Source organism: Coenobita brevimanus, chromosome 110 (assembly GCF_032717465.1).
Source record: "Coenobita brevimanus isolate Jiangsu-jjx chromosome 110, ASM3271746v2, whole genome shotgun sequence".
In the NCBI taxonomy this organism is placed as follows: domain Eukaryota; kingdom Metazoa; phylum Arthropoda; class Malacostraca; order Decapoda; family Coenobitidae; genus Coenobita; species Coenobita brevimanus.
The window spans coordinates 22,113,886-22,131,373 of record NC_137063.1 but is presented as its reverse complement, the minus strand read 5'-3'; the positions used below and the strand labels follow the sequence as shown (position 1 = coordinate 22,131,373).

Sequence of the window (17,488 nt, the reverse complement as noted above, 5' to 3'; positions counted from 1 at the left end):
AAATTCAAAGTTATTATGATAAGAGCTATTCATATATCATATAGAGATAATGATACTGGTATACTTCTATATCATTCTTTTTTTTATATAATAATAATAATAATATATACAAAATATGTACACTTCATTCATGGAGGTTAACTTGAATTCTTACTCTACCCCCACTAAATACTGACTCCAAATTTGCAATTCTTGCATGCATTCTGTGCATTGCGAAGAGCACTACTGCAAATACAATACAGGAAATTATAAGTACAGTAGGTGCTGGGCTATACACATAATATGGGTTGAACATACTCAAACTCAAATATTCCAAGGTCTTCATTGTTTCATTGATCAGTTGCATAGTTTCAAACTTAGGTGGTCAGCTTAATACCTGTGCTCATGTTTAAGTCCATATTAGGAAGTGGGTGGAAATGTTTGCATGAATTCCCTACTTCGGAACAAAGGCTTCAATTTATGTTTATGTATGCCTTGACTAATTATCTGACGTAGTTCTTGAACAGGAAGTAAGTCACATGTGATCTTGCCATCACCGGCATTCGAAATTCCTTGCATAAGTGCCCTGTAAGGAACTCTAGTGTTGTCTAATTGGAGTAGAATTGTGTCAATGTGTTCCGTGATGATGGAAAAGTGTTATGTTACCTTCATGTCATTTATTTTATCTACACTTTCGAGAGCTATGTTTTCCGCCTTGTTCTTATTTTTCACAATTGTCTTCATTGCTGAGTTATGTCCTGTGACGAATTGATCTTGGTGTGTTAGTACTTGAGCTATTTTATTAAATTTGTTTATTTCTTGAAGGTCTTCCTCTGTAGCCAGTCCAAAGATGTTCCCAATAACTGCACCACCCAGGTCGAACAAACCGCGCTTTTGGCGAGTTGTTCTTATTCTTGTTGCCCAATACCTCCGTTCCATAAGATGGGAGATCTTGGATCATGATGAGCATAGTTGACAGCCTGTTCTATTTTTCATTTCGCTAACTTCACTATTTCATCCACTTCGTTTGTGTTATGTGTTTGTGAAACATAGGCTCCTAATCATGATGTCCAGGGTCCTCATGGGTCTCGCGATGTTTTCTAGATAAGAAGGTAATTCGTATAAGTAATCCAGACTGATTTCAGTACTCGTGACACCTTTTACGATTGATGTCGTGGCCGTGGGAGCTATGAGACAACCTAGCCGCACTATGTGTTGGTGGTCTGTGACCGTATCCTCTTGGTATGTAGAGAAGAATCCATAGCATAAGTCCCTTTATCATTACCTACCGACAAAAATCTTTTAATCTTCTAATATGGTCATGCTCTTGTCGATGATAGTGATGATGTGAGTTACGGTTGACTAACGGAGAACAATAACTTGCTTGTTATTTCAAGTGTAGGAGGATTTTAAATTGATATTTAAATCATGTAAATGATGTACCGTAGATTTTATTGGAACAGTTGCACCTATGTTTGATTGTTTGGTATGACAAATTATTTTTGTAATTATTTTTTTCTTGATTGGTTTCATGTGTTACGTTCGCTTGTTCGGTTGTATCCGAGGTTAAATAATTATTGGATAGTTCCCTTGAAACTCGTTTTAAATGATCAATATGAACTTGTTTCTCTTCGCCACTTGACAGTGACCTAATTAAAACTTTGTTTGCTTCTATGTTAATTACTCTGTACGGGCCCTCAAATTTTGGGGATAATTTATTGTCTCATATGAATGTTACCGCAGACAGTGTCTCCTAAGCTGGTAGGCAAGTCTCTTGCCTTTTTATTAAATGTCTCCGTCATTTCTTCCTTGGATATCGTTAATTGTTTTTTGACTATTTTGTGAATGTCCTGGAATTCACGTAAACGGACTTTAGCGTAATCATCGTAATTGTATACGGGCAGACTGGCACCTTCTATACTGTTTTTTTTTATTGAGGCGAAGATGCACTGGATAGGTTGGTGACGATTGGCTGAAAGCAGCATGTCCGAATAACATTTACTAGCCCAAATATCCCCATCAGATATATGCTGTCAAATAATAATAAAGAGATTATGAAGTAACGTTGCATTCAGCCAATTATCACCAAACTGTCAAGTGCATCTTCGCCTCGATTTAAAAAAAAAAAAAAAAAGAACTGAGTTTAGGAGCTCATATAGTAGTTTTTTATCTGTCCCATATATAATGAAATATGGTGTGTCACCTATGGATTTATTTATAGATCCATTAACTGGGAATCCAATCATCCCAGCTTGCATTATTTTCATTGAGAATGTGTCGTAGTACATCTAATGCTTTTTTGTTTTGTCTCTCTTCTAACCCATGCTGGGTGATAGGCTAAAACGTTAACCTTTTTGATATTGTATTGTTTACATACTTCTTGTAAGACATCAGAATTAAATTCTCCTCCATTATCACTTATTAGTACCTTTGGGGTAGTAAAGTCACGTATCACATTATCTATTATTGCCTTTGCTACTGTCTCTGCTGTTTTATCTTTTATTGGGGCTAAAATGACATAACGGAAATAATGATCCATTGCTACGAATAGGTATTTGTTATTATTGTATGATAATGGCATCTTGAATAAATTGAGTAAATCAACCTCGACAACGTCACATCGTTGATATGGTACAGGATAATTACCTATTGGTGCAGGTGAAATTGGGTATCCTTTGTGTTTTGCACATGATTCGCATCTGTCTATATGATTGTTTATATCTTTTCGTAATGATGGCCAGTAATATAACTGGGCTTGTTTGAATGTCCTATCCTTTCCAGGATGTCCTACATGTGGGCTATCGTGTATCGTTAGTAATACTTGGGGTATCATGTCATTAGGTACTACCAATTGGTTATTATTTATTCGGCGTTGTGGTTGTTCTGGGTTGATCTTATATAATGCATTATTGATAATTGTGAATTGTTCTAGTGGTACATGTAGTTTGGGTAATTGTATGTCATCCCCACTTTCTAACTTGTATATAACTCTAGACCATGTTGGATCAAGTCTTTATGCGTTTGCGATTTCATCGTGGTTTGGGATGTCTCCTTTGAGATCTAATGCCTCGACCTGAATTGTTTTCGGGTTCCTAGATAATGCGTCGGCTACCAGATTCATTTTGCCTTGTATATAATGAATATGTACATCACTCTGGTTTTGCTGGCCATTATTATATTATATATATATAAAACCTTTAGGGCTAAGATGCGTATGAATGTGTTTGAATGGATGAGTAAATGGGGAGTGTGTCGTCCTGTCTCGGCTACCTCCCTTTCTTTGGGGGAAGCAGCCTAGGTATATATATATATATATATATATATATATATATATATATATATATATATATATATATATATATATATATATCCCTGCTTGTCGTAAAAGGCGACTAAAAGGGTTGGCGGAGGTTTAGTACCCCTCCCCGGAAAACAACTAAAAAAACAAACAATAAGCCTCGGACAAGGACTGACCAAACGATGACGACCAAGGACCGAACAAAGGACATGGTAATTGGAACATGGAATGTAAGGGGAGCGAATGATGAGGTGAAAGAGAGAGAGATTGTCCAGGTGCTTGAGGGTGCGAAAGTGGATGTATGTGGAATAACTGAAACAAAATGGAGAGGAGAAAGTGTGAGAGAATGGGAGTATGGATGGGGTATATGTGCAGGAGTAGGTGACAATGAGAGGGCAAAGGAAGGAGTATGTATAGTTGTGAGTAAAAGATGGAAGACGAGCATAAGACAGTATGGATCAGTTGGGTCAAGGATTGTGTGGGTAAAGTTGAAAGTTGGAATACAAATGTGGGGCGATTGTGTGTGTGAGTATGCACCAACGCAAGATCGTGCAAGAAGAGTGAGAGAAGAGTTCTGGACAAATGTAGAAGTGTGCATGGAAAAGTTTGGAAGGAATGAGAAAGTGTTTTTGATTGGTGATATGAATGGTAAAGTTGGGAATGTGAAGGTGGATTGAATAGTTGGTGAGTGGGGTGTGCCTGCTGAGATAGATGAGAATGGGAGTGCGTTAGTGGACATTTGTGCTAGGAGGGGGTTGGTGATAGCCAATACCCTCTTCTGGCGTAAAATGATCCACAGGTATACATGGTGAGTGATGAGAAGGGTGGGTGGTGAACTGAATGAAAGGAAGGCAATGATTGATTATGTATGTGTGGATGAAAGGATGCGATGTGTAAAGGATGCAAGAGTGTATAGAGGTTGGGGGAGTGGACTTTCTGACCACTACTTGGTGGTGGCCAGAATTAGAATGCAAGTAAGATGGAGGAATAGAAGATGGGAAAGACGAGAGGAAGGAGTAGTTGCAAGGAGAGTGGAAAGGTTACAAGAGGATGAGAAAAAGGCAGAGTATAAGAGAGAAGTGAAGGAACGATTGGGCATATATGAATTGGAGCAGATGGGAGACGTGGAAGGTGTGTGTAAGATATTTACAGAAGAAATATGTGCAGCATGTGATGTGGTGTGTGGAAGGAAGAGAAGACGGTGGGGGAGGGTGCAAGGAACAGCGTGGTGGACTGAAGAGGTGAAACAGGCTGTGGCACAAAAGAAGAAAGCATACAAGGAATGGATGAGAAATAGGGGCGTGGAAGAAGTTGAGAGGTGGAAGAGAGAGTTATATGTAGAAAGAAAGAGGTGAAAAGTTTAGTAAGAGAGTAAGAAGAGAGTGGATGAGGAATTTGGAAGGAATTTGAGTGTAAAATGGAGGGACTGTAAGAAAATGTTCTGGAGAGAGGTGAAAAGAGTAAGACAGGGTGGAAGTGAAGTTAGCAGGGGAGTGAAAGATAAAAATGGTAGATTACTAGTGGAGAAGGGAGAAAAAGTGAGCAGATGGAGAGAACACTTTAATGAATTGTTGAACGTAGAGGATGGAAGTAATGCGAGTATAAGTGGCTGGGGAATGGCTGGGAGAAGGAGGAAGGTGAGAAGACAGGAAGAAATCAGTAGGACAGAAGTTGTGGAAGCAATGAAGAAAGTTAAATTGGGGAAAGCCCCAGAAATTGATGGAGTGTGTGGTGAAATGCTGAAGCATGGGGGAGAGATAGTAGTAGAATGGATGTGGAAGATGTGCAGATTGGCCTGGGAGGAAGGTAGAGTCCCGGAGGATTGGAAGTCAGGTATAATTATTCCCTTGTAGAAAGGAAAAGGGGAAAAAGAAGTGTGTGGTAATCATAGGGGCATTTGTCTTCTTAGTATAATAGGAAAAGTGTATGGTAGGATACTTATAGACAGAGTTAGAACAGAGAAATTAGTTGGAGAAGAACAGGGAGGCTTTAGGAAGGGAAGAGGTTGTGTAGATCAGATATTCATTCTTAGATCTTTAGTGGAAAAGTTTCTAGAGAAGGGAAAGAAGTTGTATACGGCTTTCATGTATTTGGAGAAAGCATATGACAGGGTGGATAGACAAGGATTGTGGAAAGTGTTAAGAATATATGGAGTAGATGGGAAGTTGTTGAATGCTGTGAAGAGTATGTACGATGGTACGAAGGCTGGAGTGCGTGTGGATGGTGAACTAAGTGAATTTTTCTCTTTGAAAGTTGGTTTGAAACAGGGATGTGTCATGTCTCCATGGTTGTTCAATCTGTACATGGATGGGGTAATAAAAGAGGTACAAGGTAGGGTAGTGGATGTTGGAGTGGCCCTGGTGAGAGAGGATAGTGTTCGGAAACTCCCTGTACTGTTGTTTGCAGATGATACTGTGTTGTTGAGTGAAGACGAAGGGGAGCTGCAAGGCTTGGTGGATGAGTTTGGGAGAGTGTGTAAGAAACGGAATCTAAAGGTGAATGTAGGGAAGAGTAAAATGATGGTCTTTGAGAGAGGTGAAGTTAATGAATGTACAGCGAGGTTGGATGGTGAGGAATTGGAAAATGTGAGTACGTTTAAGTACTTGGGTAGTGTGATGAGTAAGGATGGAGGTTTGGAGGGTGAAGTGCTTGAAAGGGTACAGCAGGGAAGAAAGGTTGCTGGTTCTTTTAAAGCAGTGATAAGAAACTGGGAAGTGAGCATGGAAATGAAAAAGTTACTACATGACAGTATTATGATACCAGGTCTAACGTACGGAAGTGAAGCTTGGACATTATTGGAAGGCCACAAGTCAAAAGTGAGTGCAGTGGAAATGAGGTATTTAAGAGGAGCCTGTGGAGTCATGTGGAGAGACAGGCTGACGAATGAGGATATAAAGGAGCGTTGTGGTGTTGATGTGGATGTGATAGGAAGCGTTATGAGGAACACTCTGAGGTGGTTTGGCCATGTGGAGAGGACGGAGGGTGAAAGACTAACGAAGAGAGTGTATGTGAGTGAGGTGGAGGGGGGAAGAGGGAGGGGGAGGCCGAGGATGAGATGTAGGGATGGGGTGGAGAGGTATATGAGAGAGGGGGGTGTGAGTTGGGAGCAGGGCAGTGAAATGGCGGGTGACAGGGCGACTTGGAGGCGATTCGTTTGTGGCCACCCCAAACGGGATTGAGGCGTCTGGCAATATATATATATATATATATATATATATATATATATATATATATATATATATATATATATATATATATATATATATATATATATATATATATTGTTACGGAACAGAGAAAGATAATGTACACTTTAAGTGAGAATACTAAAAATCACTACTGTCCCGTAAAGTTCCAGGTTCAAAACAAAAGAGTTAGGTAAAATTACAAGTTAAAGTTTAATGCTCAAACTAACAACAAAACATTCAGGACTCATAAGGATAATGTAATGGCAAAAAACAGGTTAAATATATGGTTAACTGCAATAGCCTCTATTAACCCGAAATTAGCATGAGTAAATTTATCTAAGTCAGCCCTGATAAAATGAAAAATACCAGATAATACTCAGTGAATGCAAGATATATTATTACAGATACAAAATATTATTAATAATGGCTGATAGTAACACTTTACATTAAACACAAAAACGTCACTAGGCCTACGAATTAACACCTTATGCTATACAGTACAAGAAAAAGTGTAATAACACTTATACTCAAATTACACAGCTGCTAGATGGTTGGAGACTTCCTGAGCACTCACAATAATAACAACTGTACAGGGGAGGACAGAGATGTGAACAAAATGAGGAGTAGATCTAAGTGGCAATAATGCAGAGACTGAGCTCATTATATAGGGGCCGGGAGAGCTTGATACAACTTGTAAGAAGGACGCGCAAATGAAGCCAGGGGGACAAAGAGTTGACAATCCTGCTCTGAACAACAGAAAGAACGACTTACTCTACTATAAGGGAGGAGGGGGGGAGTGAGGTAGAACACGCTCGTGACAAAACATGCAGCATACTGTACGTTAGAATTACACAAAGGATGATGAAATCATAGGCTATGTAACAATATATATATATATATATATATATATATATATATATATATATATATATTGTTACATAGCCTATGATTTCATCATCCTTTGTGTAATTTTAACGCACAGTATGCTGCATGTTTGATCATGAGCGTGTTCTGCCTCAGTCCTCCCCTTCTATCGTTATAGTAGAGTAAGTCGTCCTTTCTGTTGTTCAGTGCGGGATTTTCAGCTCTTTGTCCCCATGGCTTCATTTGCGCTCCTTCTTACAAGTTGTATCAAGGTCTGCTGGCCCCTATATAATGAGCTCAGTCTCTGCATCATTGCCACTTAGATCTGCTCCTCATTTTGTTCACATCTCTGTCCTCCCCTGTACAGTTATTATTATTGTGAGTGCTCAAGAAATCTCCAAACATCTAGCAGCTGTGTGTAATTTGAGTATAAGTGTTATTGCATTTTGTTCTTGTACTGTATAGCATAAGGTGTTGATTTGTAGGCCTAGTGAAGTTTTTGTAATTCATGTAGGGATCTTTATGTCCATCATTTTTAATAATATTTTGTGTCTGTAATGATTTATCTTGCATTGACTGAGCATTGCCCGGTGTATTTTCATTTTATCAGGGCTGACTTAGATAAATTTACTCTTGCTAATTTCGTGTTAATAGAGGCTATTGCAGTTAACCATATATTTAACCTGTTTTTTTGCCATTACATTATCCTTATGAGTCCTGAATGTTTTGTTGTTAGTTTGTGCATTAAACTTTAACTTGTAATTTTACCTAACTCTTGTTTTGAACCTGGAACTTTACGGGACAGTAGTGAATTTTAGTATTCTCACTTAAAGTGTACATTATCTTTCTCTGTTCCGTAACAATATATATATATATATATATATATATATATATATATATATATATATATATATATATATATATATATATATATATTTTTTTTTTGAGGTGGGAGGTTATAGGGGTAGAACACTCAATTGTAGTGCTGAGGTGTCTGACAAGTGGTGCGGAATGTAGGGTTGATTGATTTGATTTGATTAATTTATTATGCCCGAAGGCAACAAACCTATTACAGTGTCATGCAGCCTTATGTGAGGTGAGTACAGGGGAACTCGTGCCACGTAGGACACACTAGCTATAACAAATTAACACCCACCAAAGTGTGGATGATGCATGAGAATACCATCTAAGTTATCATCTCCCAACCAATGTTTACACGTATCCCCTAATGTGAGTCTGTGTGGTATTAAATTAGAGACAATTGGACATTGCAGGCAATAATGGTCAAAGGTGTTGGCACTGGGTGCGTCACACAGCTTACAGGAGGAGAAATGAGGTGCATTGCCCGCCCCAGCCACCTGCCACACAGGTCGGTAGCCCAGTCTGAGGCGGGCACACATCACTTTATGTTGACGATCCATAAGACCACTGCCATGATATCCATGGGAACGAGAGAGAAAGTGGTCATAATGTTGCATAGACGCATTGTGAGCCCTCTCAGCATTTCTACGGTGGAGAATAGGGGAGCGGGCTGCTCTGCAAGTTATCTGCTTGTAGCAAATGTGGGAGGCATTAGTACCATCCACAGCGGGTGTATCCAGTCCTCAGGCAGTCCTTGCAAGGAGGTCAGCAGTGTTGTTGGCTGAGACCATTATAAGAGGGAATCCACAGAAAGTGCACCACCAGTGAACGATCACCGGCAGTGGCCAATTAACAGAGTATCTGCATAATGAGGTGTTGATGTGCAGGCCTGGGAGAGGAGAGGGCATGGAGGGCCGGCTGTGATTCCCAGATGATCAAGCCACTGTTGTCCATCCGTATTAATAAAGTAACTACATCCAGGAGTCCATGTAGTTTGCAATACGTAGAGCTCGATAAGGTTGGCAGTCGACGGCCCAACCAGCCCCCTTGAGGTGGGTCCAGACTTGGGGAAAATACAGTACAGTCAGCACTGCCATCCTCCTGCAGGGAGCCATCAGTGTATATATGGTAGGCTGAAGGGAGGGAAGGAGACAGCCTGGTGATGGTCTCCAAAGCTAGCTGTTTCTGAAGCTGAGAGTCTTGGAGGCCAGAGTATATGAGATAGCAGGCACAGGGGTCTGCCAAGGTGGAATGCCATAGTCCACCTCCCTCAGCAGGCACCAGTACGTTGATGTTTAGCTGTCGGATGCTTGAACTAACAGTATTAACTAGTTTGTGGCCACCACAATGAAGCAGAGACCTTGGTGCAGTGGGATCAAGGGAAGCCCGAATGATGTGAGAGTAGTGGGGAGAAAGGTGAGGATAATGTAGGCACTTAACGCTGGAGTATATTCTCTCAACAAATGGTGGAAGGTTGAGTTCAAGTTGCATGTTGACAATTCTGGTTGAGCCAGGGCAGCCCAGGATGAGTCTCATTACCGCTTATTGGATCTTCTCATGAGGTTGTAAGGCTGTTCTGGAAAGTTGACAAAGAGCAGGGGAGAGATAATCAACAACTGATTGGATGAACGCTATGTATATGGTTCGTGCTACAGGAATAGACACCGTGGCAGCATAATTAGTGAGCCACTTGAGAGGTTTTAGGTGCCACTGTAGCCGGGTCAGCAGATCCTGAACAATCGGATGCATGCGTTGTCTTGCAGGAACAGAGGGAGAAATCCGTACAGGCACCCACAGATAAAGGTACTGCATGCACAAAGGAATAACACAATCCCCGAAAGAGAATACAAGCAGTGTTCTTGCTGGACGGGAAGTGAAGATTCTACTCTTCTCTGGAGAGATAATGAGTCCACATTTGGAAGCCGACTCATGAAACATGTGAAGGAAACATTGCAGATCTGCTGGGGAATTTGAGTGAATGCAGATGTCATCAGCATACCAAGTAATCGTGGTTCCAGGGATGTCAGGAAGGAGGGTGAGTAGATGATGTATGAGGATATTAAACAAAAAAGGACTAAGGACACCACCTCGTGGAGTACCAAGCTCGAAATCCTTAGCAGTGCTGTATGCACCCTTAAAAAGAACACGAGAGGACCTATTAGTCAGGTAACCATGTATCCATCACAGCAGGTTTCCCTTAACTCCAAAATCCACTAGCTGGTCGAGGATGATGTCTCTGTTGGCAACATCAAATGCACTCTTTAAATCAATGAAGGCCACTACACTGGTGGGGGATAAGAGGGTGTCTAGCTCCATGAGGCAGTGATGTGTCCCTCGCTGTGATAAAAAGCCATACAGTCGGGGCGAGAGCTTCTCCTGCAGCCTAAACAAGTCTTGTGAAGAGGATGCATTCTAGTACTCTACTTAAGCAGGAGGTGAGGGAAACAGGTCGGAATTTATCAGTGCCAGGTTTAGGAATAGGCACGATTGTACTGCAGGTCCAGGCTTGTGGCATGTATCCCAGATGGATGCAAAGGTTGAGCAGCTGGAGAAGGGGATTGCCAGGAACTTTCAGGAAGACACGGACGACAGAAAAAGTGATGCCATCATCACCTGGAGCCGTTACCCTACCCCTGGCTAGGGCCCGTCACAATTCATCGTCAATTATAGCCACACCATCTTCATCATCTGTCCTCGGTAAAGCAGCAATAACACGGAGCGCACGAAAGTTTTTCTGGGTGGAGAGCAAGTTCTGTATGTGTGCAGGAACGGTGCAGGCCTGTGACTGTGCAGACCAGGCATCTACAAGATCCTGTGCATACAGTACTGTACTGGACTGTGGTGGAGGACACTGGTTGGCTTCTTAACAACCTTGTTGATAAGGTGCCACATGGAACCAACAGTCGTTTGATGGTTGATGCTGTCGGTAAGTTTATGCCACGAATCGGTATAAATGCAGTGCTGAAGAGCAACTAGATCATCCCTCGACAATCGATACCGATGGAGACTCTCGGGGGAAGGTCGTCTTTGAAAGGCAAAACCGTCTTCCTCTTCCTTCCTCTCTGCCCAAGCGATGTGATTATCCAGTGCCCAGGTGTGGGCATCATGATGGCATGTAATGTGTGGCCTGCTGACATAATGGGTGTAGAAGTCATGCATGGAACTGACAAGTGATGAATACAACTTTTTGGGACAATGAAGGTCGAATTGGGAAGAAGGTTGGTCATATAGGAGATGTATGTAAGTCAGAACTTGGGTGGGATTGCAATGCGAGTGCATTTGGGTATAGGAGAAGGTGTAGCAGGGAGGGAATAATGAAGGCTCAGAGCAATGCAATCAGAGAAGAGCTCAGGGATAGATGAACTCCTGACCAGGGACGCCACGAGGCTGGATGTAAAAATGTGATCTAGTGTGCCTCCTCGAGAGTGTGTGGCCCCACCGGTGTCCCAGCGGGTGAGCTGATTACGATGAATATACTCAAGAAGTTTAGTCAGGTCACGGTTAATGGTGGCAGAAAGGTCCCCCAAAGCAGTCTGTCGGGCATTATAATCCCCCATGTATATCATGCCACGGATGGTGGGAGCTGGGAGAGCAGCTGTATTCAACCTGCCTGGCGCTGAGTGCACGTTGCACAACCGAATTGTGCCACTTCCAGTGGTGACCTCAAGAAGCCGAAAGGTTGTCTCGTCGTCTACAGAGCTTTGGAGGAAACAGTGCTGGATGGAGGAGTGGATATACATGACAAGTCCATTCCTAACTCGATGGATGTAAGAAACATAACCACTGAGAGTGGGTGTCTCTACCCCAAGTAGCGCACGACCAAGAAAGGATTCCTGAATGAAAATGATATCCTTTGAGTGCAGTAAGTTTAGACCGGTTAGTAACACAACAGGCGTTCCAAGAGATGAGATGCAGTTGTGCCATGTTACCGAACTTTGCCATGACGTTTCCGGGGGCCAGATGAGGAAGTGTTGGTGGTATGAGAAGTGCTACGTGGCGTGCCACGAGGGGAAGACTCGCTGAGGGGAGCATTCAGTCATCCAGCGGGAGTGACAATGGAGTCTAGCTTCTCCATAAGGGTGGTGACAGTTGTAATGATGACTTGTGATTCAACCAGTGAATTTAATGTTGTCTCAAGTGTGGCTTTCTTGCTAACCAAGCCATCAATGTGGGTTTCTATTGCATCGAATCGTGCCGTAAGTGAGCTAATCCGAGTCCTGAGAGTGGCAACAGCATTGCAAAGTTCAGTGACTGCAGCTGAGTTCAAACCAATAGTGGAGGCAGGGGAACGGCAGCGCGGAGTGAGGGTGGTGGTGATGCTAGTGGAGCCCCACCCTTAGCAACAGGGGCGGGGTTAGCCTGGAGTCTAGTGCAGCCATGCCAAACATTAACCCCTTCTTGATGACATCAGGGACATTTCCAGTGCAAGGTATCTGGAGGTGGTAGGTTGGGTTGCATCAAGGATGTATCAGAAGCAAATGGAGGGGGTCGGTGAGGACACGTCCGAGAGTTGTGTTGGCCAGAGCACCATGCACACCGTTCTGGCACAGAACAATACTAGGAGATGTGACCAATGCCCCAGCATCGAAAGCACCACAGTTACTCGTCCTTCATCTTACGAAACTCACAAGATGGGAGGCAGGGAAGGAAGCTGAAGGTGACAGTTGGTAGCGGTGGGTGAGGAAGGCTCCAGGTGACTACCAGCTGGTTGATAGGAGTGTCATTCTGGTGGAAACGTTGGGCTGAGTAGATACCTGGCAGCTCCTTGGGCAAGTTGGGATCAGTGCAGACAGGATAATGTGTAAGGAGGTAAGTAGGAAACTTGCGGGGCCTCTCAGGTGAGTCTTGAATTTCCAAAGAAAGGGATAGGAACTCTCCTTTAGTTACGCTATCTACAATGTCCCTGCAACATCTGGAGATGTAGACAAAATGGGAAGTGACTGCAGACATCTTGACCTCCGCTTGGGTGCGATCAAGGTGAAAAGCACTGTTGACCTCAGACAACCATCGAAGTTTAATGTCCACAGTTGGGTTGTCTTGAATAAAAGCTTGATGTGGTCAGCCCTAGGTGCGAACACAGGGGGCACAGAGGCAGGAAGCAACGGCAAAACTTGGGGGGATTGAACAAGCTGCAGGAGGCAAGGAGTGTTGGATCCATGAGCGGTTGCCCTCTGCAGAGGACCAGAAGTCTCCTGCTGCTTGGAGGATTTGGCGGCAGGGGATGAAGGCTCACTGTTGCTGTCTGAGATGTTATGCACGGGGTGCTTGGCGGAGGAAGATGCCTGGCCAATGAGGTGAGATGTGGCAGGTACAGATAGTGTTGGTTCTGTAGCTACTTCCCCAGCTAGCGAGACATTGCTACTACTTTGTGGTAGCTGTGGCCAGTCACTCTGAGTCATCTCATCCTTGTCACTCAGCACCAGGTCAGCTTCAAGGTCCTCGAGGGTGGCAGGGCCCGAGTTCTCCATGCTGCACGCCTAGGCAGGTAGAAGGGTGAGCAGGGTGTCAGTTTCACCAGCATGACAGAACAGACCAATGGTAGCAGGGGAAGTCGAGTGATGCGTCCATAATGTCACACAGGTCGTACTGCGCATGTGCAGAAATGAGAAAACCCGACTAGGGGGGTCCCATCTACTGTACTGAATTTCCCCCCCAAACTACAGGCTAAGTCCAAACACCAGAAAAACACAACCAAAGGTGAAGTAAGCACTTGAACTTTATGTTGCTCCCTGCAACGACAGAAGGGTGTTGGAAAGCAAGGACCAGCGGAAAAACCAGGATTATGAGCCACACACAGCAATGATTTGTGTACGTCCAACCCTCTGGTGGCCATTCGGAATGTAGGGTGGTTGGTAGTCAATATGCCACAGGTTTCCGGAAAAGGTTGGCCAAGTGGGGTCACTTCCCAGAGTGAACTCAACTCTTCCAGGTCCGGCGACTATGAGAATACCTCGGTTAGGGAGGAGTAACAAAGGGATGAGATCAAGGAGGATATAATATGGAGGGTGAACTCCCTTAAAAAACAATGCGTATTTGCGTGCCACAACGCGCGGTCCCATTCTCTCGACTCCCACAGCCAGAATAGAAAATGGAGTAATGGTAATCATAATGTACACATTAATATTCCTCATGACCATACTTGTAGGCCAGCATGTGTATCCATGACATATGTATGGGACAGTGAATTATAGTATACGGGTGTTTTAAGTATAATATGACGTAAAAGTTCATGTAGAGCACGTGTATGAATTGTGGACAAGAAACATATACGTAAACATATATTGGCATGCAGTGGCGGATCATATGATGAGGCGTTAAATTTGGAGTTCCAGTACGCCCCATGCATCTGCACTGTGAATGTCGGTTCATGTTAAATATCTGGTGCAGTAATGTAGGCAGTTGTATATAACTCACCAGAGGTTCGAGTCACACATTAATTATCTAACCAAACACATATGACGAACGTGTGAAATAATGTTCTGTACATAAAACAGTCAACCTATATATATCGATATGAGTATGATACATAATATATATTCTACGGAACAGGATGCTGGTGAATTGTATAAATGTCATCTTAATCAAACACACCAAGGTATATTTGACATGTGTAATGGACGAGTTTCAGGTCAATTTTTTTTTTTTTAGTAGGATGTATGTATAAGTAAAAAATACGGAGAAAATCACTATGCCAACCATTTTTTTCCAAGAAATTGTGCAAATACATGAAAAAATAGTAGATAAAGTAGCTGAAAAATCACGTAACTGAAACGGCCTCTGGTCGTGACGTCATGACTCACACCGAGGCGGTATAGTTGATTTTGTTTACATATAACCTACACACTCTGTGCTTGTTTCTGACCTCTAAGAATGTCCAGTGGAAAGAAGAATCTGTGGTGTTTCGTCCCAATGCGTAAGAACACTGACAAAAGTACACCTGGGAAAGTATTCCTCTGTGTGCCAGCAAATAAGAGTAAACGAAAGCAGTGGTGGATGGCTGCCTGTCGGGAGTTCCCAGTGCTGGATTGCAGTATTGATCTCTTAGGCATAAGAAAAATGTGAGTGCTGCAATATTTAACCAAGAAAAGGAGGGATATAACCCTCATATTGGCCCCAAATATCCGGACTCACTGAACTGTAGATGTTCAAAAATTTATGTATAATATAACCTATTTCTGAAAACAAATTTCAAGAAATGTCTCTTCATCAAAAGTTAGGCTTACTGGCCTACGACTACTGTACTTAGTACCATATTAGTATCCTATATCCATTAAGTTCAGAGCACTCACTGACACTAAAAGTTAAATGAGCAAACAGGGATTTTTTTTTTTTTAAAGATGTTTTGTGCACGGCTTTCCCTTAATCACCTTCCCCCCTTAGTTAACCTAATGTAACCAAACCTACCATTTTTATATAATGAAGAGGAAAGACCTTAATGACATGTTTAGTGCTGTCTATTTTTGTGCAAGCTAGTTCTTTTATGCCTCAGAAACTGATATACAGAAGACTTTTCCATGCTAAAATCCCATACCCATATTTTAATTTTGTTTTATGGTTTAGAATAATACTGATATGTACATGTTGACTAAATTAGGATAAAAGTGCATATTTGTTCAAGCTGGTTTACAAGTCATTGTGTGCTGTTTTCTTTTGTAATCTTGTGAGAAATTGTTCCATACTGAAATCAGTTATTTCTGTCTTGTATCTAACTGGTATATTTGTTTGTTTTTCAGTTAAAGGAGGACATGGAGAACTATCTCCGTTACACTATGGTGGGAGGTAACATCAAGCTGAAGGCAGGTGTCTTACCCCACAAGTTTGACTGTCAAGGGAGGAGTACACCACTGAATGCAAATAGGGCAACACTAAAGAGAAAGCGATTAATTCGAAAAATACTGGCAAAGAAAATAATTAAAATGTAGCAAGTAAGTGTGTCAATATTCATGTAGCTATATACATGTACAGTGAGACCATTCTGACAAAGGATATTACTGTACAGTACAATACTGTGGTACCATTAAGTTTGACTTTTGGGTGTAACAAACTCGTGGGTCTGCAAGAATATTTGGAATAAACCAGATTTGACACATGGCTTTATGGTGGGTTACTGGTAGAATAAAATTATTGAAATGTACAAAAAATAGTTTCCTCATCAGGGTCCTGTGGGTTTATGGATAGTTAAACCATGTTACTTGTTTTGTCATAACCATGACTATTGTGCTGACTGATTTTTGAACAGCTGCAGATGCATGGTCTCCGATGGATGGAGTGAGGGAGGTGCATGATGAGCATCCTGGAGAGGAGAGCGACAAACATTCTGAGGACCCGAGAGCACTTGAACCTTCTACTAAGAACATTGGGCTGCAGACTGTGCATGTGAGAATGAGGAAGTGTTTTATTCCATACAGTTTTGGTGAGAAAGGTGCATATGTCAGCTGTGAAAGGTGTGCAAGGGTCAGAATGAGCTGGATCAATGTGGGTTATGGGACATGGTTCTATTAAGTGGGAACCAAGTACGGGTACTTGAGATGCAGCAGGATTAAAGCTGGAAACCCAGGCCTCAATGCAGAGAACCAGTGGGTCTGAGTGTGAGCAAATGAGTGTCAAACTATGCATGAAAGATAATTTGGTTTTACGTTCCAGCTCCGTCATTCATGGACTAGGTGGAACTTCCCAGCATTCAATTTTAGTTCCCTTATCGTAAATACCTTTTCAGTTTCCTTTACCAGTCTCTGTAAGTCCCTTTCAGTCACCACCATTCATTTCCTTTTTGTTTAACTAATAATTAATACCCAATAAGGTAATAATAATGGTTGGTAAGTTAATGATATTTTCCAATTCCAGACTACAACAAAAAGATCCAAGGCTGTGCAAGTGACATGGATGCGAGCAGATGCAGCATGCAACACTGATGCTGAGCAGCTCAAAGTTGCCAGAACTGAAAATATGGACCTGTCTGATGAGGAGTTTGTTTCTAGTTATGAGAGTAGTGATTTGGATCATGACAGAAGCCAAGATTATGTGCCCTCTGAAAGCACATCTAGTAGTGAAGATGATGCTACTAATAGAGCATTATCACTTAATAGTACTCTGAAAATGATAATGAAGAACCCAATGGGATACATTGGTTTATAGAGAGACCATTTATACATAGTAGACCTGCTTTGTGATCATTTATCTTACATAACAGAGGGCAAATAATCTCGACACAAGATGAAGTTATGTTGGTTCTCATGGTTATTCGCACTGGGATATCAAATTACATTATTGCTGATATGTTTGGTGTCAATAAGAGTTG

At 42.1% G+C, this 17,488-nt stretch overlaps 1 long non-coding RNA gene across 1 annotated transcript in view; it reads left to right on the top strand.

Annotated features, from left to right (window-relative positions):
• The window catches only part of LOC145417417 (uncharacterized), a 36,205-nt gene extending 19,690 nt beyond the window's left edge, over nucleotides 1-16,515 (top strand). Inside the window, exons 2-3 of the long non-coding RNA XR_013900500.1 lie at nucleotides 15,924-16,115; nucleotides 16,430-16,515. This is a non-coding gene — a long non-coding RNA (uncharacterized LOC145417417). The remainder of the gene's footprint in view (nucleotides 1-15,923; nucleotides 16,116-16,429) is intronic.
• The last annotated feature ends 973 nt before the right edge of the window (nucleotides 16,516-17,488 follow it).